Source organism: Ochotona curzoniae, unplaced genomic scaffold (genome assembly GCF_017591425.1).
Source record: "Ochotona curzoniae isolate NIBS_2020 unplaced genomic scaffold, NIBS_Ocur_1.0 contig_2210, whole genome shotgun sequence".
Taxonomy (NCBI): Eukaryota; Metazoa; Chordata; class Mammalia; order Lagomorpha; family Ochotonidae; genus Ochotona; species Ochotona curzoniae.
Window position 1 is genome coordinate 10,839,684 of NW_024465369.1, and position 26,640 is coordinate 10,866,323.

Consider the following 26,640-nt stretch of genomic DNA (forward strand, 5'->3'; position numbering starts at 1 on the left):
TTCCTACATCCTACCACCAACAAAACTCACACTCGGCTTCAGGGGACTATTCACTACTCCCTGGCTTTGGTACCGAGTGATTTAAAATAAGAGAATCTGACTTAAAACAAAAACAAAATAGATCCAAAGATATGAAAACCCCCCTTGCTCTGCTAGTTCTTAAAATGACTCTGATTCTGCATTTATGTGAAATCCATGACTTTTCACAAAAGTCACACACACAAAAATAACCATATGGTATCTTCTTCATTTGCTATGGAAAAAAAAATGTTAACTGAATTCCTCAGAATATCTGAAAGTAGACTGCATCAATTAGAAGGTATAAGAAAAAAGGACAAAGGGCTGAGCAACAAAAGAATGCAAAACTACACTAAGAATCCAACAAGTCCCTTAGGCAGTTACCAGATCATGCCAAGCAATGGAAGAGGCAAATGATTAAATTGGCTATTAGTACATCTGACAAAACTATAACTATGATGGTGAAGACACCTTAAACAAATTGAGCTGATGAATGCTTTTTCAAGTATTCCTCTTGGTTCCATTCAGGCCCAAAAGGCAATCTCCTGCAACGCATCTTCTTGAGCCTCTTAGCAGAACATGGTACACTGATCAGAAATGCTAGGACAGGGTAGGTGTTTTTCAGGCAACGCTTGAATTCCTGCATTACATGCCAGGGGGCCTGGGCTCAAGTCCTGACTTTGCTCTTTATTCCATCTTCCTGCTACTGTGCACCCAGGGAGGCAGCAACTAATGGTTCAAGGGCTGTGTCCCTGCCACCTACATGGAAGACCCAGATTAAGTTCCCAGCTCCTGGCTTCAGCCAGGCCATGATCTGGCTTTTGCAGGCATTTCAGAATGTATCCATAGTAAGAAATCTCCTACTGTCCATCTGATCCTCAAAAAAATAACTAAAATCCTAAACAGATATTCTGGGACAACTTGTGAACTATATTTATCAACCAACAGATTTCCATATTAATTACAGCTTCTTGGGAAACCCAGTTATAGGGAGGCACTATACTTTTACCTACCAAATCACACAATCCGATCTGCTTGAAAATTGAATTTCTCAATGATAATTAGTAAACTGACAAACACAAAACTCATATACATGAGGTCATCAGAAGTTCATGTAAAGTGAATATTAAATAAAAAATATTACATAAAAATAAAAAAGTGGATTTCAAGTTCTTCACACTAAAATAAACTGCTTTTAATTATATTTTACATATATTTTTAAACTACCACCAAATTGATAAACAGATATGTGAATTTTCTTTTCTAAGAGCAGGGTTAATGTAAGCCCACCTCTGAAAGAGGTCTGTACCACCAGTAGGCTCAAGAAATCAGTGTAAAAGTCAAAAAAACAAACCCTGGATTGGAACGACACAACCAAAAAAAGGCTAACTTGAAATCCCCAGGCAGCAGCACACTCTATGCATACCCCTGCAACACAGACTTCTCAGGCTCCCACCATAGCATCGAACATACACATTTGCACTTTTACTCCCACGTTCATAAAGTACTTCCTTTTTCCAGAATGCCCTCCTCCCACCTCTTCTCCACCTAGAGACCTCCTACTCTTTCTTTAAGGCCAATAATCAAATGTCAGTTGTTCTGTCACATGTTTCCCAATTACTCAGGTAAAATTAATCACATCCTCTTGAATACTGACCTAACAACCAAGCGCATGCACTTCTTCAAACACTCTCAAAGCATAGCATGAACTCCAATTTGCTCCTCCCATTAACTGCTCACCCCACCGAAAGGCCCAAGCAGCCCTCCATGTGCTTCTACCTCAACACCCTGAATGCTCAATAAGTATCAGAATCAAAAGAAGGCAGACAGCTGTCCTGGGGGTAAGTAAAGAAGTTGAGGAGAAATGATTATGTAATAGCATATGTTCAAAAAACGAGAACAAAAGAAGAAATAAGGTTTTTGTGAAAAGAGAATGAGGTCACACAAGAAGAGTACTGGAGAAAATGATGGAAAGGAAAATTATGAACAAAGGACAGAGAGTCACAAGAGATTCTAAATAGGCTGTGTATGTGGAGTTGTGTAGTCAAAAGGAAGCCATACAATGGCTTTAAAAAGAAGAGTAACATCAAGAATTTGATAAAAAGGCAGAATGAGACATCCATCACCCTATCAACCCTCAAGCTCCAGTCCCACCTCTCCTCCACTTTCCAGATTCTTGATAATGCACATCCTGGAACTCACCACGTGATGGTTCAAGTCCGTGAGTCCCTGTCACCCACATGAGAAACCTGGATTGACATTCTAATGCCACCTCCCCTTGGCTATTTCATCCCTAGAGCACTTCTCTTTGTGGTTTCACGATGCCCACTAGGCTTTCTGAAATACCTGTTTCCTAGATATTAGGGTGGGTTTTATCTTTTTTATGTTGCTAAATGCTTACTGACTGCCTTTGTAATCTTGGAACTTCAGTTCTTTCTTTGCATTTGAGTCATAGATATATCATCATTTCTCATAACTCACAGCCTGATGGATACTGCTGGTTGTTCGCTGAGCTCCATTTCACATCATTAGCATGTCAAGGAGACTTGAGAACTGAGAAAAAAAAACTCTACACATCTGGCTAGAGTGTGGTCACCAGTGGCCTTCAAGAGCATAGTTCCAGTACAGAGGTGGGCCCAAAGCCAGACTGCAAGGAGTTAACCATAATTCTATGATCCCAACACACACACACACAAAGCATCTGCCAGTAAACCGAAGGTGAAATCCACAGATAAGAGAAAAATCACATTCGGTAATTGAAACGAGACAACCTTTATCTCAAGAAAGCTTCTTAGGATTTTTAACACTTGCACAGAAGAAATAGGACTCTGACTTTGCAAATACCCCCAAAAGATATATATATAAGTAGTAAAATAAATAGAAGTTAAATTTTGCTGCAACTGAAAAAACAAAAAAGGGAAAAAAACATGAATTGGTCCAAATTATGATTTCAACTTGGAGCTGATTAATTTCCCGGCCATAAAAAAGTATTTCAATACTTGGATCATATTTATTTACTAATGCAGAATTTTGGCTAAATGTATGGACAGACTTCAAAACTCCTATGCTAAAGCCTAATTCCCAGCAAGGTGCTATTTGGAGATGGGGACCTTTGAAATGAATTCAGTTCTTGATGGGAGAGCTCTCATGAATGAGATGAGTAAAAGGAGCTTGGGCCCTCTTTGCTCTGCACTCTACCAGAGCAGGAGTAGAAGGTGGCTGCTTAAAAACAAAAAGTGAGTTCTCACTGGAAAGCAGATTTCCCAGGACCTTGAGCTGTAAAAACTAAATATCTTTTACTTAAGCAACTTAGTTAATGGTGCATTTGTTACAGCAGGTTGAACTAAGAAATATAGGCAAGTTATAATTGCTTTACTGTAACAGAATGAATTATCTACCTATTACTAAAAAGACAGATAGATAACCTGTTAAATTCATTAAAAAAAAAAAAAAACATCTTTCCAGGAATACAAGATGGCTAAATAGAGTAAAGCAACATGATAATAATGTGACACAGAGACAAAAGTTGCTGAAGCTTGCACACAAGTGGATTTTACTGGAGGTATGCATCCGTGGTCTTCATTGGCTTAATGTCTAGCCTGGAGAGATGGCGGCGGGTCACATGTCCACTTAGGACTGTGCAATACTGTGCTGACCCCATTCTATCACAAGCATCCAGAATCAATTTGTCACCATGCAGCACCAACAGACAACTGGCTTTAGCAACATCTCTGCTCCCTGTGGATGGGCACAGCTAATGAGGCTGAGTGGGTGCCCAGATCAATCCCTGTGATGGTGAGAGCCTTGCACACATTGTGCAACTTCTAGGACTGCACAACAGGGTAGGATGTATAGCTAAGACTGTGGGCAACTGCAGTGTCTGACTTAAAGAGGCTCAGAGTTTCTTGAGTTCCTAGGTGAAGACATTGGAGAGCGTTCCCTGCTCATACTGAAGGGAACAAAAATCCTCTATGTGGTTCATCTGTCTGTGTGGGTAGGGTGTGTGGCCACTGTGAGCCAAACCTGGACACCAATTACCTTGGCAGAAAGGAGGTGAGGCTGCCATCATATCAGCCAGCTGACAAGAGAGATCTATCAGACACAACTAGTGTGTCCCCCTTGTCGCATACTTGAGAACTGTCCATGGACCCATGGTCCCATCAGCACACACCTTGAGACACCCACTGAAGGAGCAGACACTTCTACCGTGAGGCATATTTCACAAATAAAAGCCATCAGAGTAGAAAATCAACAAGCCTTTCTATAAACGGCCAAAAATAGATGCAGAAATATAAGAAACATGAACAAAAAAGATAGTATGATTCCCCAAAATGGAATAGAAAATCTTCAATACCTGAATATGCCTGAAAAAAGAATTCAAAAGAATATTAAATGTACTCAAAAACACAGAGAAGCATTAACATGAGATAAATGAATCCATACAAGACATGGATCAAAAAATTTTACAGGACATAGAGATATTGAGGAGAAATCAAGATGAAATATTAGTAATGAAGAATTCAATATTAAATGGAAAATGGGGTGGAAAGACTTAATTAACAATAGACTTGGTAAGGCAATTAAGGCAAATGAGAATATCCAATCTTGAAGATAAATCCTTGGAAATATGTTAGCCAGATAGAAAAAAAAAAAGAAAAAAGAGCATAAAAATTAGAATACATTGAAAATAGTGTCTGAGATATACAGAATACTATCAAATGATCAAACATAAGTGTCTTAGGATTTCTGGAAGCTATAGAAACAGAGAATGGGGTTAGAAGGTCTATTCAGGGACTAGCACATTGATAGACCTTGCTAATCCTCCACCTCCAAGCGTTGGCATGCCATATGGGTACGGGGAAATTCTGCCAGACATTGGCATAGGCAAAGACCTCAGAACCACAGGAACTGTCAGCAAAGTGAAGAGTCAACCAACAGAATGTGAGAAAACACTCTGCAATTACTCAAGTGACAGAGGACTAATATCTAGGACCTACAAAGAGCTCAAGAAATTCAACAACAACAAAACAAAGCATCCTCAAGAAATGGGCAAAGGACATGAACAGGCAATTTTAAAAGAATAAAATTCAAGTGTGTGTCAACAAACATATGAAAAGGTGCTCAGGATCATCAGCCATCATGGAACGGCAAATGAAAATCAAAAGGTTGTTTCATCTCACCCCAAGAAGAATGGCAATCCCCCAGAAAAAAAAAAAAAAAACAGTAAAGGCTGATGAGGGTGGTGGGAGAAAGGTACACTAAAATGCAGTTGATGGAAAAGCAGAAGAGTGCAACCATTATGGAAGCCAATATGGAAATGCCTCAGAAACCTGAAAATCAATTTACCATATGACCCAGCCATCCCACTGCTGGGAATTTACCCAAATGAAATGCAATTAATGTATGAAAGAGTTTTATCCAATCTATATCCCCATGCTCACAGCAGTTCAAATCACAATAGCTAACATATGGAACCAACCCTAATGTTCATTAAGTGATAACTAGATATAAAAATTAATAAATAAACACTATGGAGCACTATGGAGTGCTACCACCCATAAAAAAAAGTTTTAATCTATTCCCTTTTGAAAAAAAAATACAACTAGACATCTATGTTTAGTGAAATAAACCAAACTCAAAAAGACAAATATGTGGGCCCGGCACAGTGGCCTAGTGGCTAAAGTCCTCACCTTGAACGCACCAGGATCCCATATGGGCACCGGTTCTAATCCCAGCGGCCCTGCTTCCTATCCAGCTCCCTCTTGTGGCCTGGGAAAGCAGTCAAGGACGGCCCAAAGCCTTGGGACCCTGCACCCATGTGGGAGACCCAGAAGAAGTTCCTGGATCCTGGCTTCGGATTGGCATAGCATCAGCTGTTGCGCTCACTTGAGGAGTGAATCATTGGATGGAAAATCTTCCTCTCTGTCTCTCCTCCTCTCTATGTATCTGACTTTGTAATAAAAATGAAAAAATCTTAAAAAAAAAAAGACAAATATGCTTTCTGATACGTGTCAGTTAATGCAGAATGCCAAAAACATACATGAACAAAACAAGCATTTTTTTAAAAATTTATTTTTTTATTGGAAAGTCAGATATACAGATAAGAAGAGGGATGGAGAGAAAGATCTTTCGTCCACTGAACCACTGTCCAAGTAGCTGCAACGGCTGGTGCTGCACCAACCCAAAGCCAGTTGCCTGGAGCCTCCTCCAAGTCTCCAATATGGGTACAGAGTCCCAAAGCCATCCTCGACGGCTTTCCCAAACCACAGGCAGGGAGAAAAATGGGAAGCAGGGCCACCGGGATTAGAACCGGCACCCATATGGGATCCCAGCACATGGAAGGTGAGGACTTTAGCAGGTAGGCTACTGCGCCAGGTCCAAAACAAGCATTTTGTGATATAATTGTCCTTTTTACCCCTTGTTTATATCCTTGTGAAACTGTGATCTTTCAAATTTTTACATGTTGAATATTATGTTTAGATGTGAATAACACTGTAATTACACAGTGCATTAAAATTATGTCTTTACAACAATGTTTAAAACAGAAACTATTAGATATATCTTAACAATAGGATGCTGGACTATCTGACATTGTCTGTACCAGCAATGTCAGGACACACTTAAATAATAGAGTGATGGGCATGTGACTGCTTATGAAAGACTATATTGTTGTACTTATGGGGGAAATTAGTTGGGGGGGGGATTTGAGGAGGCGGTAGAGAAATCCTGGACCCTATGCAATTGTACCATTAAATTTAAAAATAATTAAAAAAAATTTTTTAAACTAAATTAAATAAATTAGAAAAATAAAAGAAGTGGTGCAGCCAATTTTGTGCCAAATGGGCAGAAAACAGTGCACATTTGGGATGCCAGTTCCACAGACAGAGGACTGCCGTGCAGTGTCACTGGAACAGCCTTTTATTTTCTGAGCAATTTGTTTTTTTTTTTTTCTTTTTTTTTTTTTTTTTATTGTTGCTTACATTATATTATGTAGTACAGTTTTATAGGCGCTGGGGATCCCCCCCACTTTCTGAGCAATTTGAAGGGCAGACACACACACACACACACACACACACACACACACACACACACACACACACGGGGAGAGAGAGAGAAACATCTTTCAAATCTTTTAATCACTGATTCATACTATAAGTACACACAACAGATGTGGCTGGGCAATGGAACCCAAAAGCCCAGAGCTTGATCTGGGCCTCTCACATGAGTGACCCAGACTTGACACATGATCCCTGCCACCCACGGTCCGCATTAACAGGAAGCTTGAATGGGAGTAGAGACAGGACTTGAACCCATGGGACCAACTGGTATCCTAAGTCAGTGTCAAATGCATGCTCCAAGGAGTTTTTAATTTTTATTTTTTGTAGAGAAGTAGGAGAAGGGTGGTTAGAACTGATTGCAGATTTTCACTTGAAACCCATTTTAGATATTGGTCCTGTGATTTATTTAATAAAAATTACTAAAATATCAGAAAAAAAATGGTTTAAAAGAAAGCAGGAGAGAAGAAGGGGGACAGCTAAAAAAGAGGGGCAGAGAATAAAGGATGGGTATCTCACAACTATGTACATGAAATATATCAACTCTACTCTGTTAATTTTTAACAATCGTTTCTGATGGCCCAATTTTCATTCTTAAGGCCTGTGTACGTATAGGTAAGATATACTAATGTCTTCTATGGTCCCATATAAAACACACATTATCAAAGATTGATTTAGGCACTCAGAATTCAAGTTTTCTTTTTCTCACCATCTTTTCACCATCTAAATCTATGGTCAAAAGTACCAGTTACAACGAATTTATTTTGCAGAATTGGTTCTCTTTTGCTTTCCAAACAATGGATGGAATTTTTTTTTAAATATGGAACAAATTTAAAGAAAAATAAAAAATATTTGAACAGTCCTAAAAATCCAAATTTCCCTAACTATAATTAAAATTCAGTAAGACAGAGCACTAAATCCCATGGCAAGAGCCCTGACTATAGTGTGGCCCAGTTATGAAAAAAAATCATAACTATCAGGCTACTCAACTTTTTCATTTAGTAAAGAGGAACCTCACCTTTCTATCCCACATAATTCCAAAACTATTGCTATAGTCAAATGAAATATATGTTAAAAAAAAGTAACTAATTACATTTGTGAAGTATTATAACCAGAGAGACAGAGAGAGATTGATTCTAAAACATAAGGCAACATTATTCATTATTTAATAGAACAGATGGATTATTTTAATTTATACTTGAAAGATTTTTTTTAATACTCTAATACCAACACATTATCTCAACTGTTCTCTGAACTTAAATGGGAATACTTAGCTATAAATGCCAATATTGTTACATTTTTATTATCCAGTTAGGATTTTTACATGGATAATAAAGTAGTCTACCCAAGGAAAAATGATAGCAGTTAAATTAAATCTGATAAAATGGATAAAAATTTTTTCTTGACTGCTCTTTTAAAAAGCTATGAGCAAAGAGAAATTTAGGTAAATAAATAAATAAATAAATAAATAAATAAATTACTATTACTGCCACATATTTTCTTTAGCAAAGTTCATTTTCTTTCTAAGATTTCAAGTACTCAAGATTTCTCATCCCATAACTAAAATCAGCCCCAACCTATTATATTTATATAAAACTTCAATTTTGATTAAATAGTTTTCCCAGGTAAAACAAAGCTCACCAAATGTATAATAGAACTTTAAATTTTCCATGTAAAAATAGAATTAAATGTAAGTTCATTCTGAAAAAAAAAAATAACAGCCATGCATAGCTTTTTCATAATTGCTTTTTCGAGATCTTTTATAAGAAAAATATCCATGAATCAAACCTTTTTGCACCAAAATAAACCTCTTCTAATTCTATTTTTCCACAAACTATTTGAAGCACTTACATAATTTTTTACATCCACTTTAATCCGGCTTTCATAAAGAAACTGAGTATAATAAAGACTTTCTTTTCATTTTAAATCAGAACTTTGGCCTATTGCACAAATAAAGTCATTCTGTAACTACTACATAAACAGATACAACTGTTAGATCATCATATCTTTAAACATGACAGTGGTCACACTCTGAAAAACACTTGACGTATACTCCATTTATCCACACTCTAGAAATAAGCATATAATCCACGCCGCTTTCTTTGACACTAAAATTTAAGTAATGATTGACTGGGCTTCAATTATTATTTTACCATTACATAGAAGAGCAAGCCGAATTACTTCAAAATTAATTTAACAAAAAGCGAATTGTTGGGGCCAGCATTCTGGCACAGCAGGCTATGCCACTGCCAGCATCTCCATCTCTGACCTGATCAGATGGGTAGTACTTAGAATCCTGCTAACATACCTGAGAAAGCAGTGGAACTTGGTTCAAGACTAGGATCTAGGGCCCAGCGTGGTAGCCTAACAGCTAAAATCCTCACCTTGCACACACACCAGGATCCCAAGTGGATGATGGGTCATATCCTGATAGCCCTGCTCCATGTCCATCTCCCTGCTTGTGGCCTAGGAGAACAATCAAAGATGGCCCAAAGCCTTGGCACCCTGTACTCATGTGAGAGACCCAAAAGCAGCTCCTGGTTCCTGGCCTTGGATAGGCCAAGCTCAGGTCATTGCACCCACATGGGGAGTGAAACAGAGGACAGAAAATCTTCCTCTCTGTCTCTCCTTCTCTCTGTATAGATCAAGAAAAAGACTAGGATCTCTGCCACCTTGGTGGGAGAACCGTATGGAACTTCAACCCCTAGCTCTGAGCTTGCCCGGCTGCAGAATGTGCAGCCAGCGGGAGAGCAAACTAGCAGATGGAAGATGGATCTCTCTTCCCCACTCCTGCCAGCCAACTCTGCCTTTTAAATAATCAATTTTTTATTTAGTTATTCTAAAAAAATGAATTATCCATTTCAATGATCTGGGTCTTTCAACCATCTTCAAGTCACTTTTATATATATTTAATATATACATTTATATATATATAAAACAAAGAAATTGTGCCTCTAAGTAATATTCCCACAAGGATTCTGAGAAATTACCTACACAATATTTTTCAAGTTTTCGGCACAGACATTTGGCACTGGAGAGGCCCACAACCTGTAAATGAGTTCCTGGGTTCAAATCCTGCCTGCACTCTCAACTCCAGCTTTCTGCTAACAGTCCCCCTAGGAAGCAGCAAGTGATAGTTTCCTTACTTGGCTTGCTCCCACCCATGTGAGAGCAGGATTAAGTGCCAGGTTCCTGGCTTCAGCCAAACTCACTTTTGCTGTGGGTATTTGGTGGCTAAAAAAAAAAAAAAGTACATGGGATCTCTTTCTCTCTCACTCCCTCCCTCCCTCGCTCTCTCTGCATTTAAATAAATAGAATCATTTCTTTAAGCACTTAAATTATTTCAGAGTATTTCAGGTTATTTCCCCTAACCTAAGGCTCAAGGTAGTAGGCATAACTGCAATGAAGTTCAATACGCACACAATGATTTTTTTCTTCAATCTCTACCAATTTACCTCCCTCTGTAAGAAGTTGTACTGAGTAAGCCAGATAATAACTGTAGCATAGAAGGATGAACCACACTAATCCACTGCCTTTACTTCAACCTGAATCTGTTTTAAAAGCCTACAATACGCATCTTTACTCCTGAGTCATAGTAGGAGTTCCAGGCCCAGCGTGGTGGCCTAGCGGCTAAAGTCCTCAACTTGAACTCACCAGGATCCCTTACAGATGCCAGTTCTAACCCCGACGGCTCTGTTTCCCATCCAGCTCCCTGCTCTGGCCTAGGAACACAGCAGAGCCCAAAGCCTTGGAACCCTGCAACCTCGTGGATGACCCTAAAGAGGCTCCTGGCTCCTGGCTTTGGATCAGCTCAGCTCCAGTCACTGCAGTCACCTGGGGAGTGAACCAACAGTCAGAAGGTCTTTCTCTCTGCCTCTCCTCTCCTCTGTATATCTGACTTTCAAAAAAAAAAAAAATCCTTAAAAAAATACAGGAGTCCCACTTATACTTTTAATTATATTTTTATATTACATTTCTGTATTTACTTCTTTTTCCTCTATTTTTCATGTCATGAAACATTTGTATATCAGAAAGTTAAGCCTGTAATGGTAAAATGGTGATTATGTTGTTATAATAACTTGGGGACAATAAGAGGGGGATATAGAAAGGAAACAGGGGCAGGAGAGGGGGAGAGAGGATCCCCTATGCTACTAAATCTGTATCACAAAAAATAAAAAATCTATTCATTTCATATAATTTAAAAAATAGTCTTTAACAATCAGAAATCTCTGATGAAAGGTGAGAAAAACAGAACGAAGCTCCTTTGTACCATATAACGTTCCCTAAGCCTACTTCTCTTCATCTTTCCCAGGTTACTTCTTGCTTTCTATCATGCCTATCACTGTGTCAGCATCATCTACATGTAATTGTTTTTACAGAATTAAACTTTATAAGCCCACAGGCTGCGTCTGTTTTCATCTTCTGTGCAGCATCTACTAAAGTAATCCACATAATGTAATCATTAAAATGCTACACATTGCTAAAGAATAATTAATAAATATTTAGTAAAAATAATTGAACAACATACATCGCCATGATACAAAACAAAACCTTTTTTGTTCACGGCTATAAAATTTAGCTATTGAACAACTGTGTAATTTTTTATTAAAAAGTTGAAACAATTGAAAATCTGGATTTTAATTTAAAAGATTGAATGAACTTTAAAATATCAGATGAAACTGGTTTGGGAAAATATATCTTTTATCAACACAACTCCCTATAAACTCTAACAATGATGATTTATTCTCTTTTTTTTGTTTGTTTCACTACATTAGATGTTATTTTTCTATATTCCCTAGGCAGCAATAAATAACACCACGCATGAGAACTGATACAATTACATGCCAGAAAAGACAGACCAGTACCCTCACACTCTACAATCTCCTCTGTGGCTCCTTCATATCCCATATGTTGCTGATAAAATTGTTTTAATCATACCTAAGAGATAGTTTTACTGACAGATTGTCAGAATACTTGATTCTTCATAAGGCATACTGCACCATCAGAACTGTACAAAGTAAATTTCAAGACTGAGCTAAATGAAAATCTACATGTCATGTACACATTTTCTGTAGTATGTGTGTGTCTCTGTATACATGTGTATGCACATACTCAAATTTCAGGCCAATGAAAATTTGCATTAAAACCAAATAACTCTACTACCTGCATATTTAAACTTAAAATATATATATATATTTCTTTTCATTGGAAAAGCAGAGTTACAGAGGCAAGGAGACAAAAATTTCCATCCACTGTTCACTCGCCAAATGACCCCAAATGGGCAGAGCTGAACCAATCTGTGGAGTAGTTGGGACACAAATCAGTACCCATATGAGACCCAGCACTTGCAAGGGGAGGATTTAGCCAACTGAACCAAAGTGCTTGGCCTTTAAATCTTTAAAGTTTAAAATATCCATATTAGCCATAAAAAGCCACAACAGATGGGGCAGGCACTGTGGCCCAGCATCTTAAGCCACAGCTTGGGATGTCCACATCCTACACGCAAGGGCCAGGTGGAATCCCAAAAACTGCATCTCCAGTGCATCTTCCGTTGAGTACATCCTGGAGGAAAGCAAACATTGTCTCAAGTATGGTTCAAGCCTGTACCATCCAACCATTAACAAGGGAAACTTGGATGAAGTTCAGGCTTCTGGCTTTGGACTGGCTCAGCCTTGTGTTTCAACCATTTGGGAAGTTGAACCAGCCAATGGAAGACTGGAAGTTCTCTCTCTCTCTCTCTCTCATAGATGAAAATTAATAAACATTTTTTAAAAACATATAGTTCTTGTACCTAACAATATAAATTTTAAAAAAAACAATAAGTTACTCATTAGCTTTTTATATTGTTAATGTTAACAAGATAAAATCAATGCAATTCAAAGATATCCTGGAAAATTTAACAGCAAGAATTCCTAATAATAATTCTAGGAAGAAACAAAATGATTGGCAAAAAAATAGCTACAAAAAATCCTAAAAATATTGATAACAATGGAAGTGCTCAAGCAGATTAAGAAAAAAAATGAATTCTCAATTTTTTTACAGAAAATTTCTCTAGGGGACCGCTCCCTAAGATGTTATTTCAACATGACCTCAATTAGTAAATCCTGAAGGAATAAGACTCCTTTAACAACAAGTCAGCTTAAATACAAAAGGAGAAAGAGGAATTCCAGTCTCGTCTGAGCTATGATGGTCACAAATAAAAAACAAGAGGCAAGGATGTTGGTTCAAGCACAAATATTTTATTAGATAACCTAACCATAATCCCGGGGCTCTCACTGCCCAATGAATACCACCACCAGAGGGACAGAAAAGGGCAGAATCTGAAAGGGGTTGGAGGAATAATCCAAAGGCTTCATCTTCTAGGGAATAAATTTATGATCAAGTCTAGAATGCACAACCTTTCTAGAACACAATACTTGTGCCTCCAAGGATGAATTTCTGACAGACACAATTTTTTTAAATATAGCTATATATTGTTTGTTAGAGGAATTACTACAGTTGAAATCAGAATTCCATAGCTGACAGGGATGTGAGAGACAATTATCAAGGGCCGAAAAGTTTCATGTAACATCCTTATTAGGTAGACATTGGCCCAAAATCATATTGTGCCATAATAAGAGATATATATTTGGTCTCTGGCTATGGTTCCTGACATCCAGTTTCTAAAGACACCTACAATTTCCCAAGCAGTCAAGGTACTAAGTCAATTATTTGATTTGATTTTTAGTTTTTGACCTTCGGTTCTTCACAGAGCCTAAGGACTTTGAAATTCCATGACAGGAGTATCTGATTTAGTTCCTACATACCTTGGAATTTCCTGGGTGGCAGCAGTACTTTCTGTTCTAACTAGGTAATTCCTGTTGAGGCCCTGGACCGCCTCAAGATAAGAGTCGTGTGCCAACACAATCACATCATGTAATTAGAGTGCTGGAACATGCAGCTCCACACTTGCGGGTAGGGCAGAATGTCGAGTTGCTCACTAATGACCCAGGATGAAGTCAGTCATGCCTACATAGCAAAGCCGCCACAGAAACCCAAAAGGACAAGGTTCCAGAAGCTTCCTGATTCCTAAATATGTGGAGATACCGGGAACACGACACACTCACAGAAAGCATGGAAGTTCTAGCTCCCCACACTCTCCTCGATCCATCTCCTTGATCAGGTTCCTCACTGCATTCATTGTAATATATCTTAGGGGAAAAAAAACTAGCTAACTTAGGGGAATGATTCCTGAAGTCTATAAGCTATCCTAGCAAATTAATTGACTAATGAGGGGATAACCCAATATATAACCGGCTGATCATAAGCACAAGCCACACCTAGGCTGTTTATAACTGGTATATGACGTAGGGAGGAAGCAGTCTGTGGAACAAAGCCCTCAACTTGTGGATCCAACACTATAGCCAGATCGGCAGCGAAACAAGTTAAATTACAAGACAACCAAGTGGTGTCCATCAAAGAATCTAACATCCACTGTGCAGCTGGGTCACATCTGAGATATGAAAATGAAGGGGAAAATGTTTGTTTGTTTGTTTTTCCATTGTATCTATTCTACTCAGAAAAATTCAGCATGATGAAAAGCCTAAAATTTCACCTTTGACCCATTCCTTCATTCCAGCTTGGGGAATGAATCATCAGACGGAAGATCCTCCTCTCTGTCTCTCCTCCTCCCTGTATATCTGCCTTTCCAATTAAAAAAAAAAAAAGAAATCTTTAAAAAAAATTGTCTTCATTTCACAACAGAACAATATAAGATGCAGAAAGACTAAGAACTTTGCCAGTAGCCGGTGTTGTGGAGCAGTCAGCTAAGCTGCCGCCTATGATCCCAGCATCCCAGGTCCTGCTACCAGTTTCAGCTCCAGCTGTTCTGCTTCTGATCCAGCTTCCTGCTAACACACCTAGAAGGGCAGTAAACAATGGTCAAAATACTTGGGAGCCTCTTTCACCAAGACGGAGAGCCAGATGGAGTTCCTACTCCTCGTTTTGTCCTGGACCAGAACTCTGGGAAGTGAACCTTGTTCCCTCTTTTCCTCTCTCTCTCTCTCTTGTTCTGCCTTTAAATGAACAAATAACTCTTACCGAGAGAGAGAAAGAAAGAACTTTTTTAAAGCTTGCTGCTGACAATTCAAACTTAAACCCAGAATTTGACCTCAATATTCTACGATACTCAAGCATGTGGACAGGGACCACACCTTCTATATCCCGTTATACTCTACAGGGTTGAACAAGGGTAAATATTCAACAAACCAGTGGCTTTCTTTTAAAATTAAGGATCAGATGCACACTAAAATAGTAACATTAACTTCAAAAGTCCATGGCAAACATAGAATGAAAAGATATGAAGGTCAGACCTCTCTTTCCTCGTCTTATTTTGGCCCAGCCCACCCCTTACCTCATCTCCCCACCTGGAAGAAAGGAGGAGCTACAGATAAGGATTGTTTCTCTAGGAGCCTTAGCACCATCTTAGAAATACAACGCATCACAGTGATGCAACACAAAAAGGAAATGTATGACAGTCTCATGTAACTGTTCCAGATCACCCAGGGTGTGTGTAAAAATGAGTCTGAGGGTGGGCATTTGAGGTTAATATACTGCTCGGGATGGCCACATTCCATATCAGCAGTCCCTGGGCTCAAGCTCCAGCTCCACTTTAGAACTACCTGGATTGAATCCTGAGCCCCTGGCTTCAATAACGGTCCTGGCTCCAATCATTGCAGTCATGTGCCGATTGAACTAGTGAATATCAGAAGTGTGTGTGTGTGTCATACATTCATTTAAAATGAATAAATAAAATTCAAACAGATTCCCAAGCATCACCCTTCACAAACTCAGACTCAGCGAGTTTGGAGTTAGATGTGAGAAAGTACAATTCTAACAAACTCTTAGTTTGTTTGTAAAATGAACTTCATTTGTTTCAATTATTATCATCCTAAAAAATCTCACCTTTTAAAACATTTATTTGATTTAAGAAGCAGATTTAAAGCGAAAGAAAGAGAGGAACACAGGTTTTCCATAAACCAGTCCACTCCCCAAATGGCAGCAATTGCCAACACCGGGTTAGCCTAAAACCCCGAATCAGAGAGTTCCTTCTGGCTTTCCTCCCATGGATAAAGGAACCTAAGAACTCAAGCCATCTGTCACTGTTTTTCTCCGACATATTAGCAGAGAGACAGATCAGAAGTGGAGCAGCTAGGACTTGAACTGGTACCAATATGGGATGTAGGTGCCAATGCAAACAGCAACACCACAGCATCAGTGCCATTCCAAAAGTTCTTGAATACTGGACAAATAACCACATTATTTCCACTTCCACACACCATTTCAGGTGCATCCTATTTCTATTCAGAGGCAAAGACAATTTTCCCTTCAGATTAAACTAAACAAGCATTTTTTCTTTAGGATTTATTTGAAAGGTAGAAGTTACAGAGACAGGAAGACAGACAGAGAGGGATCTCCAGTCTTCAGGTTCACTTCCCAAATGGCCAATGCAAGCTGGGCCAGGCAGATTGAAGTCAAGAACTTGTAACTCCATCCTGGTCTTCCACTTAGGTAACAAGAGACATCTACTGCTGCCTTTCTCGATCCATTAGCAGGAAGGGATCTCAATTGAAAGCAGAGCAGCCAAGACTGCAGCTAGTACTGCAATAGGAATGCAGGTGTAACAGGTGGTGTCTTAAACCACTGTACCAACAAGCTCAACCTGTAAGCAGATTTTTCTACCAAGAAATAAATACCTAAAGCAAGTGATACACGATTTCCAAAATAAGCAATAAAAACGGAAATATAGGGCCCTCCCACATCCTTCCTCTCAGCTTTAGAACACAGCCACCATACAATTAGGAAACCTAGGCCACATACAGGTGTTCTGACCAACATCAAGCCACGACACAAATGTGTAAGCAAGCACTCTGATGAATTTAGCTCCTCTGAGCTAACAAGTGTGACAAAGATAAACGTCAAAGAACCCTTCTAACCTGAAGACTCATGAAGAGAACATTCAGTGTCACTGCTTTAATCCACTGTCTTTCAGAGGGTTGGAAAGTAACAAGAAATGACCATGTCAGGCATCTTAGGTTAAATTCTCATGAGATTAAAACATCTGGTGATAACTTCTACAATAACTCTCTGCAATTAACCCTTTTTTAAAATAAGTTGAACTACAGTTCATAACTCCTCTAACTTCAGATTGGTCACTGGAGATCTGAGCTTTCATGACTGCTAGATTCTCCTTATAAAGTCAAACAATATGAAAGAAGGCATCACTTCAAAGGTTAGTGTTGCATCCTTTCAGGAATAAGTTTCCAGCAAAGATACTAAGAAAGTCTACTCTGAAAGACAGTCATTGCATCTATGGTTTACACTCCCCCACCAGAAAAAGTTATGAAAGGTTATTATCAATTACCGTTACTCCATGGGTACAATATTGTAACAAAGCACTTTAAAGGGTAAAGAATGCAATGTGTGGCTGCCACTGATTTGAGTGGAGAAGAAAAGAAGAATGAGAAGAATGACACCACACTGCACTTCTGATACAGACCTCAACACTCTCAAGAGGTATCCACTGGCTTATGCCAATACACTGATAGCTAACTCCACTTTGATTAATTTCTTTGCAGTTTCAGATGTTATTTGTAATCAATTCAGCTGGAAAAGCTGACAAATTCTCCTTTTTCTTAGAAGTGTAACATAATGTCCCCATTTAGAAAACATTTCAATGATGAAGTTTGCATGAAGCCAGCCAAATGCAAATGGAACAGAAACACTGAAATAGATTAACTCTGCAGATCTCAGACAAGGCATTTTGGGTGCCTATAGCAAAGATTACTTTAAAAGAAAACTGCAGTAATTTTTAAAAACTAAGGAAAAAGGAAAAAAATTAAACTGTAGATAGCAACATATACTTTAGTGTCTTTTCTGTCTTGACTAGGAGCTTATAAAGCACTATGGCACAACTTGTACACTATGAGCTGCAACAGTAAAACTTACACAAATTTCTTACCCTCTGTTAATAATTTCAAACAGAAGATTCTTTTTTTACCATAGGTCTTAACAACTTCTGAATGTAATTTTTTCTTTCTTTATAGAGCAAAAACCTTCACCTTTTGACTTTAAAAACAGACTTTATGATGCCCCTTTCTTGTATCTGATTGTCAACATCACCACTTTTGTGATTTTGTGATTTTTATTATTAAGTCAAATGAGGGTTACCTAAATATTAGCACTGCAATACTAAGTTTGATAACCAAAGGAGCAACTAAGTAATTCATGAGCATGTAATGAACACAGCCTTAGGATGCTGGACAAAGAAATAGCTTACATACTGTGCAAAAACAGCAAGAGTGAGAGAATTCATCAAGCTACAGTTCACAAGCCAAACTTACAAAATGTTTCTGGAAATTTCCATCCAATATTTTCACATCACATTTGACCTGGGAAATGAAAAACATGGAAAGCAGAAACACGGAAAAGAAGGGTAGGCTACTATATTTTCTTCATTTCTATAGCCACAGCCTATAAGACAACATTTAGTATATGACAGCAATCAGTAAAATTTGATTCAGTAAATTGCTCACAGTTAAGCCTTTGTACTATTATCAACGGGGTCTTTTTAATGTCCTATTTTTTATAAGAAGTTTATTTGACCAACATGTCATTAGTAGCATTTATTTTAATGAAATTTGTATTTTCGTTCAAAAGCTATTTCCTTAGATAACAGTTCCCTGAACTCCTTGACCAGGTCAAATCCTAACATCCTTTTCCAGAATCATCAGACTTTAACTTTCTTTTCTTGACAATTCATCTAAAATTTGTCCAGAACTCTATAATTCAAGTTCTCTAAAACATGAAGTAATATCTGGTTTTGCTCACCATTGTAACATTCACAGCCTTGTAAACAGCCTTACCAACAGCAGATACTCGGACAGCATAATCACAGAAGCCATTTTTCCTCCGATGACACTTCCAAAACATAACAAATTGCAACTTCCATTTTCAATCACTGATAATGAGAAGTCTAGCAAAAGATGGTCCAAGCAATAAAGTGAAATTAATAACAATGAGAATGAACTGAAAATGAACCAACTCCTATGAGGAAAGTAAGTCTGGGATTACCTGAATATTCCACAGAAATTCAAACCATGAATTCGATTTATTTAACCAGGATGGTAGGTAGCAGTTAGAGCCACTAATTAAAGTAAAGTGAAGCAATAAACAATTCCGGTATTACTAAGACAGGTAACTTTTCAAGTATCAGAACGCTATAGAATATAACCAGGTGCAAAGGAAACACTACAAGCACAAACCAGCACGACCATTAAGGACAAAAAGTAGCTAAACTGACTTAGATTCTGGCTTATCGAATCAAGAATACAACACACATGGAAATTAAGAAATATACCTCTGCACTTTTTCATGATATGTAGCCACTGGGAAGCATACAGGTTCAAATAAGCATTTGATTTGAATCCTGGCTCTAAGAATTACTTGTCATGACACCTGCGGGAAAATCACGTAACTCGTGTGAACCTCCTTTTTCTCTAAACCAAGAGTTTGAATATCTTGAAAATAAGAGTTGCTGTAAAATACATCAGAAAACACTTTCACATCCTACATATAGAAGATGCACTATCACTTTCAAGAGATGCTTATTACCCAATTAAAAAAGAAAAAAACTAACCCTGGAAAACACTGCAATCCAGTCAAATTGCGTACTGCTCTGCCTCTGCTCCCATGCAGGAACCACTGAACACTCTTCATTTAGACACTGCTTTTAAGACTCTGCCTTTCTGCTTCTATAGCAAAGCCTCTTAAATGTCCTTGACCAAATCTCTCCGCCATTTTTCTAGCACTTATTTATGGCCAAGTCAGATATTGACATCATTTAAGAAACGCCTAATATGACACTTTTTTCCCACTGGGTTTTATATGTGCCCTTCTTCTCTATTTAGTCCACTCATTTTTTCTTCATTATAATGCAAACTCTTTGATGGGTTGTGACTACATATTTTATCCACTATTACCCCTTGGTACTGCATACTACAATCAGAAACATTAATGAAAAATAATACTGACACTTAGAATTGAGACTAATTTTGAATACTAGTTACGGAATTTATTCCCAAATAATTTACATACTCTCCTATCTGTATCTTAATAACAGAAACTGAATAAAAATGTTTAATAATTTGGGTCATGTCTGAAGGGAGATATGATTTATTTAAACTTTGCAACAAAGAAATTGAAATACAAAGAAGAAATAAAACTCCTACAGTGATTAATGACAAATTATTTTAATAACACTTAAACCCTATCAATTCAAAAAGATAAACTTTGTCAATTTATTTCATCTTAAAAGGTAATTTTTGACAAATTAGGGGGAAAATTCCATGGCAGAAACACTCAAACATAATGAATGATCATACATATGTTAAAATGCAGCACAAAGCTATAGACCAAAGAAGTTCCTGAAGAACTTATAGAAATTAATCAGAATTAATTATTTATGCCATAGAGGAATACCACAGTGGGTATAATGCTTGAATGGTAAACTGGAAAAAGAAGACGCAAACAAAATATGTGTAAAAGGAATGATCAAATAGTCAATTTGAACATTAAAGCACAAAGTCACATTCCGATTAAGAAAAAAATACCACATTATAGCTTTTTTGGGTAATACATCTACTCCCAGAACAAAAAAGAAAAATCACAAACATGCACCTAGACCCAACCAAGTACCAAGTGAGACAATTGTTGCAGTGAGAAGCAGCTGCCTCCAACCTGTTGGAATACAATGTAGACAGTACCCACTTCCTTAGAAAAGATATAAAACTACATTACGGTACTGGTGTGTGTACATGTATATGCTCATGATCCCATGAATAAAAGACAAACAGAAGTCTTAAAATTCAGGCAGAGCAAATCTCAACAACAAGATCACACTTACGACCTAGCCTTGCTAAGGCTCTTCAGCTAAGGAAACAGCTGAACATGACTCTCAATACTTTTAAGTTTTCCCTGTGTCCACAACAAACTGGGCTAAAATCCTAAAGCTGTTTGGAAGGAAACACAGTGCTCCCAAAGGCTGTTCTCTCTCCAATCTCAATCCAATAAATGTTCTCAATCCAATAAATCTTTTTGATTTTTTGATCTCTCTTTAGCATAATAACCAATCCAGTGATTTAATGTTTTAAAATATATTATACAGATATTTAAGCTGCGAGAAGAGTAAAAATATTTACTCTTCTATCTATAATACAATAAAGATTACTTGCAGACAAAGTGAACTGAATATATTTCTTTTGGCTTTTTAACCCTCAAAGGTATTTAATCATTAAGGAAGATTAACCTACTAACAATCCAACTACCATGGTTCCATATCTTGCACTGCAAGACACAATACTGCTGTTATGCATCAAGAACCTTTCAGGCAGACTAACGAACTATATACTTTCATCAGAGAAATATTTTCATTTAAGATTTTACATGCCAGCGGAAAGGTGGGTTTTGATTTGTTTTGAAGAATTTTTCTATTTACCTGAGGGACAGACAGATAGAAAATGAGAGGTCCCATTCACTAGTTCACTTGTCAAATACCAACAATGGACCCTGGCTGTTGCCAAACCAGAAGCCAGAAATTCAATCTATATCTTGCAGATGGGCCAGAAACAGGAAACCAACTGCTTCAGCCACGTTCAGCATCTCCTAGATTCCACCTTCACAGGAAACTTGAATAAGCTTCAATCAGCAGCTGTAACTGGTGACAAGAGTCAAGCAGTCCAATTTCAGATGAGGGCTTACCAACAATCATCATAAGTACAAGGCCCATGAAAGCAGAAGATGGTCCAAGTTTTTGGATCCCTTCCACCCCAACGACAGACTGACATGAAGCCCTGGGCTTCCATCTAGAACAGTCCCAGCTGCTGTAATCATTTGTGGAGTGAAGAAGCAGATGGAAGATGTCTGTCTCTTCCTCTCCCTCTTTCTGTACTTCTATAGATAAATTAAAAATCTTTTAAAAATAAAAATTAGGGCCCGGCACAGTGGCCTAGCGGCTAGAAGTCCTCACCTTGAACGCACCAGGATCCTATATGGGTGCCGGTTCTAATCCCGGCAGCTTCACTTCCCATCCAGCTCCCTGCTTGTGGCCTGGGAAAGCAGTCGAGGATGGCCCAAAGCTTTGGGAACCTGTACCCATGTGGGATACTCAGAAGTTCCTGGCTCCCGGCTTCGGATCGGCCGTTGCGCTCACTTGGGGAGTGAATCATTGGACAGAAGATCTTCCTCTCTGTCTCTCCTCCTCTTTGTATATCTGACTTTCCAATAAAATAAATAAATCTTTAAAATTAACTAATTAATTAATTTAATTTAATAAAACAAAAATTAGGGCCCCAGCATGATAGCCTAGTAGCTAAAGTCCTCACCTTGCATGAACCAGGATCCCATATGGGCATGGCAGTCCTGTTTCCCATCCAGTTCCCTGCCTGTGGCCTGAGAAAGCCACAGGATGGCCCTAAGAGGATGGCCCAAAACCTTGGGACCCTGCACCCATGTGGGAGATCCAGAAGTTCCTGGCCCTGGCCTTAGATCAGCTCAGCTCCAGCATTGCGGCCACTGGGGAGTGAATCAGTGGTTGGAAGATCTTTTGCTCTGTCTCTCTTCCTCTCTGAATATCTGGCCTTACAATACAAATAAATAAATATTTTTAAAATATTTTAAATATTTTAATTCTTATTTTTAAGATAAGAGCTTAATTCTTTTATTCTGATCTTTTTAAGATTCTTATTTTAAATATTTTAAATATTTTAAAGATTTTTAAAAATAAGAATTAAGCTCTGAATATTGATTTCATTGAAATTCTCATCCTGTAGGTATTAACTCTCAAGAATTCTCAACATTCCAATTCTGCCCCTCCCTCCCCACTCCTCACCACCCCAACCTGGCCTATGCACTCTGCTGCCTCCCGCCCGAGGACCTCTGCCATGCCACTCCCATGGAGATGCTATTCACTGGGCATCTGATATTAACTTCCTAAGAAGCCTTCCCTGCCTGAACCAATGCTCTTCTATTAGAATCAAATTCCATTTCTACAAAACAAAGATGCCATATTTTCACTCACCACTGTGTACGTGTACTTGTCCCAGTGCCTGGCAGGTTGTTCAAGCTCACCAACTATCTGCTGAAAGGGTGGAAAAATATTACATTCTCTATGAACCCAGCATTTTCACAGATTATGATCTAAGCTGAACACAAGTCAACTTGCCAAACTGAAGCCAACAAATTGCTTTATCACAAGTGATTAAACTATCTCCTGAGATACTAAGGACAATGAAAAAAAATAGCTAGCTCCCAAGGCAATATCTTTATACCTGTTTTATTATAAAAAATACAGCACATTTTTAATAACTTTTAGTTTCATAACACACAAAACAAAGTTACTTCTCAAAACTCTTTCAAGATTCTGACAAGCCAAATGATTCTCAAGTCAAATGGGTGGGTTATTAAACTGAAATAATATATTGTGTGAATGTGAAATCTAATGAAGACATATAAGTAATAAAGAACTATTGTGAGCTTCAGAATAGATGGACAAGCATCAGGTCAATAAAGGATTTCCAAACGTGTGTTGGAGGAAAAGACATGAAAAGGCCCAAGAAGGAATAATATGTGTTGCTAAGAAACAATAAGACTGACAAGTGAAATGTCTCTCTTAGAAAGACCAAGGAAAATCATGTCAACTCAGTGCAATTATTTTGGTGAATATTGACTTTATCAAACCTTTACGCAAATGGTTCATCCCTATCAAACTGCCCAAAAAACTGTTTATAATGATTTGTGTAGTCAGATGTAAGCAACTTCTCAAAGATATGAGATGTTTTTATATTGCAGTTTCCAGGCCAGCACCTGCACAGCACATAACGCTGCTGTGATACTGACATCCCACCTGGATGCCAGTTCACCATATGGCTGCCGAGCTTCTAATTCAGCTTCCTGTTAATGTGCCTGAGAAAGCACTGGAAGATAGAGCAAGTGCTTAGGCCCCTGCTCTCCATATGGGAGGCCCAGAAGAAGCGCCTGGCTTTCAGCACAGCACATCCCTAGGCTTTCTCTTTCTGTCTCTCCTCTCTAATTCTGGCTTTCAATTAAATAAGTTAATATTAAAATATAAATAATATTAAAATAATATATACATGTAAAAATTTCAACATTTCTATAGGTTTGATATTCTTCAAAATAACAAAGACTGGACTCCAATAATTTGACACCAAATCCATATATTTCTGACTCAGCTGGGACCTTCCCCATGGCAGCTACTGCAAGGAAGGAAACATGATTCTCCTCCTCTCTTCAAAAAGAAGTTTCTTTTCTGTTTTTTCCTGAGTTTTTGAAAGCCCACCAAATTCAAGGTCCAGGCAGGGAAGAGAGGTCAAACACCTGGAACACCAAAGTGGCCTAGAGGTGCAGATTTGGCAACTATTCAAAAGTGATTACTTGTTTCTTGGGGGAATTATGTGTGTTCCTCCAAGGGTATGACCCTCCATTCTATACATCTCCTGCCAGGGGCACTGCTCTCCCTCAGCTAAACAGTTCCTTCCTACTGCCTGCTTAATCTCTGATTCATAAAAATACATTTCACAGCCCCCTTGCTGCCAGGAGTCCCTTGTCCTGGTGTGAAACTTTCTGAGATGGGATCCCTTTCCAAGTGACACCAAGCTGATATGTATATTGACAGAGGAGTGCAATGATTTCTCAAAAGCAGTGCCTTGGCCACAGAATCGATCACCTTCCAAGGCAATAATTGAGTATCAGTCTCTTGACCCCAGCTGCAGAACCTATACACCCCCGCTGAAATTTCTGACTAGGCTTGACCAAAGACCCAGACACCTCTAACTTGTAGGAAGCAGAGGGCATAGATGCCTTCTGTGTGAATGAAGGGATGCAAAAGTCACAAAACCATGTTTCCTTATTTCTGTATATAGTCTGGCACTTCCTACGATACAGAGCATCTGCTGAAAACTGAAGCATAAATTAAAAGCTCCAATTTATCAACCTGTTATCCTAAGGAGTCTATTGTTGGAATAGTTTCTCTACATATGTATCTCAGAAACCGCTGTGAGAACTAATACTTCCCACATGCAAAGCTTATACAACAGCACACAGTAAACTCTTACTTATAATAACACTGGGTTTTCTTCTTTAAAATTGTATAAGCAAGCACCAGGCATTTATCTTAGCGGTTAAAATGCCTGTGTGCCGTATCAGAATGCCTTGATTCAACAACCTACTCCAGACTTCAGGCACCAGGTCCCTGCTAAACTAGAAACTGGAAGAAAACAGTGATGACTAAGTAACTGAGGTCCAGTCATTCACGTGGACTGCGTGGATGGGGTTCCAAGCTCCCGGCTTCACTACACTTCAGTCCCTGTCATTATGGACACCTGGGAAGTGAGCAGGTAGGAGTGCTCTTTCTCCCTCTCCCACATTTTTGCACTCTCATGTATTCCTTCACACTCTTTCATGCTCATGCTATACGTGTGCTTTTGTCTCTCAAATAATTTTAAAAAGCAAAGATCACCCAAAGCAATGTTAGTGAGATTATAGTGAAACTGTACACTGTTAGTAGGAATGTAAAATAGTACTGTCACGACTGAAAACAGCATAGGAACTACTCGAAAAATAAAAACAGAACATTATGATCGCAATTCAATTTCTGGGTTATATATCTCAAAAGAATTGAAAGCAGGGACTTAATATATTTATACTCATATATTTATAGCAACATGGTTCAAAACAGCCAAAAGATGGGAGAAACTTAAGGATACAGTATGGAGGAATGAATGAAAAAGGAAGGGCTGGCATGTGGTCTAGCACTTATCATTCTGTTAGGATGGCCACATCCCAACAAAAACAAGAGTCCCTGCTCCACTCCCCATCCCAGCTCCCTGTAATGCACACCCTGAAAGCAGCATGTGATGGCTCACTTGCTTGAGTTCCTGCTACTCATGTGGGAGACTTGCTTTGGACTCCTGACCTCAGTCTGGCCCAGGGCTGGTCATTGTATACATTTCTGGAGTGAACCAGTAGATGAGTACTCTGTGTGCTTGTCTCTCTACCTCTCAAACTTTTAACATAGAAGTGTTGTAGAAGGAGTGAGCATTTGGTCTAATGGTCAGGTCACAGGTGTGGATGCTTGTATTTCACATCAGACTACCCAAATTCCAGTTCTGGCTCCTGATTCCAGCTCTGCTGGCATAGACCCTGGGTGGCAGCAGGGATGCTTCAAGAGGCTGCGTTCCTACATCCCATGTGGAAGACCTGGACTAGGTTGCTACCTTCTGGTATTACTGCTGCCACCCCATCCCATAAGCAGTGGTGAGTGAGCCACTGCATAGATTTGTCTTTTTCAAATAAGTAATATTTTTTCTAAAGTGGAATATTAATAATGAAATATTGTTCAGCCTTAAAAGTAAGAAAGCTCTGATACATGCCACAATATGGACAGACCCTGAAGACGTTAGGCTAAGTAGTTTTTGAAACAAGACAAATACTACATGACTCCACTCAGATGAGA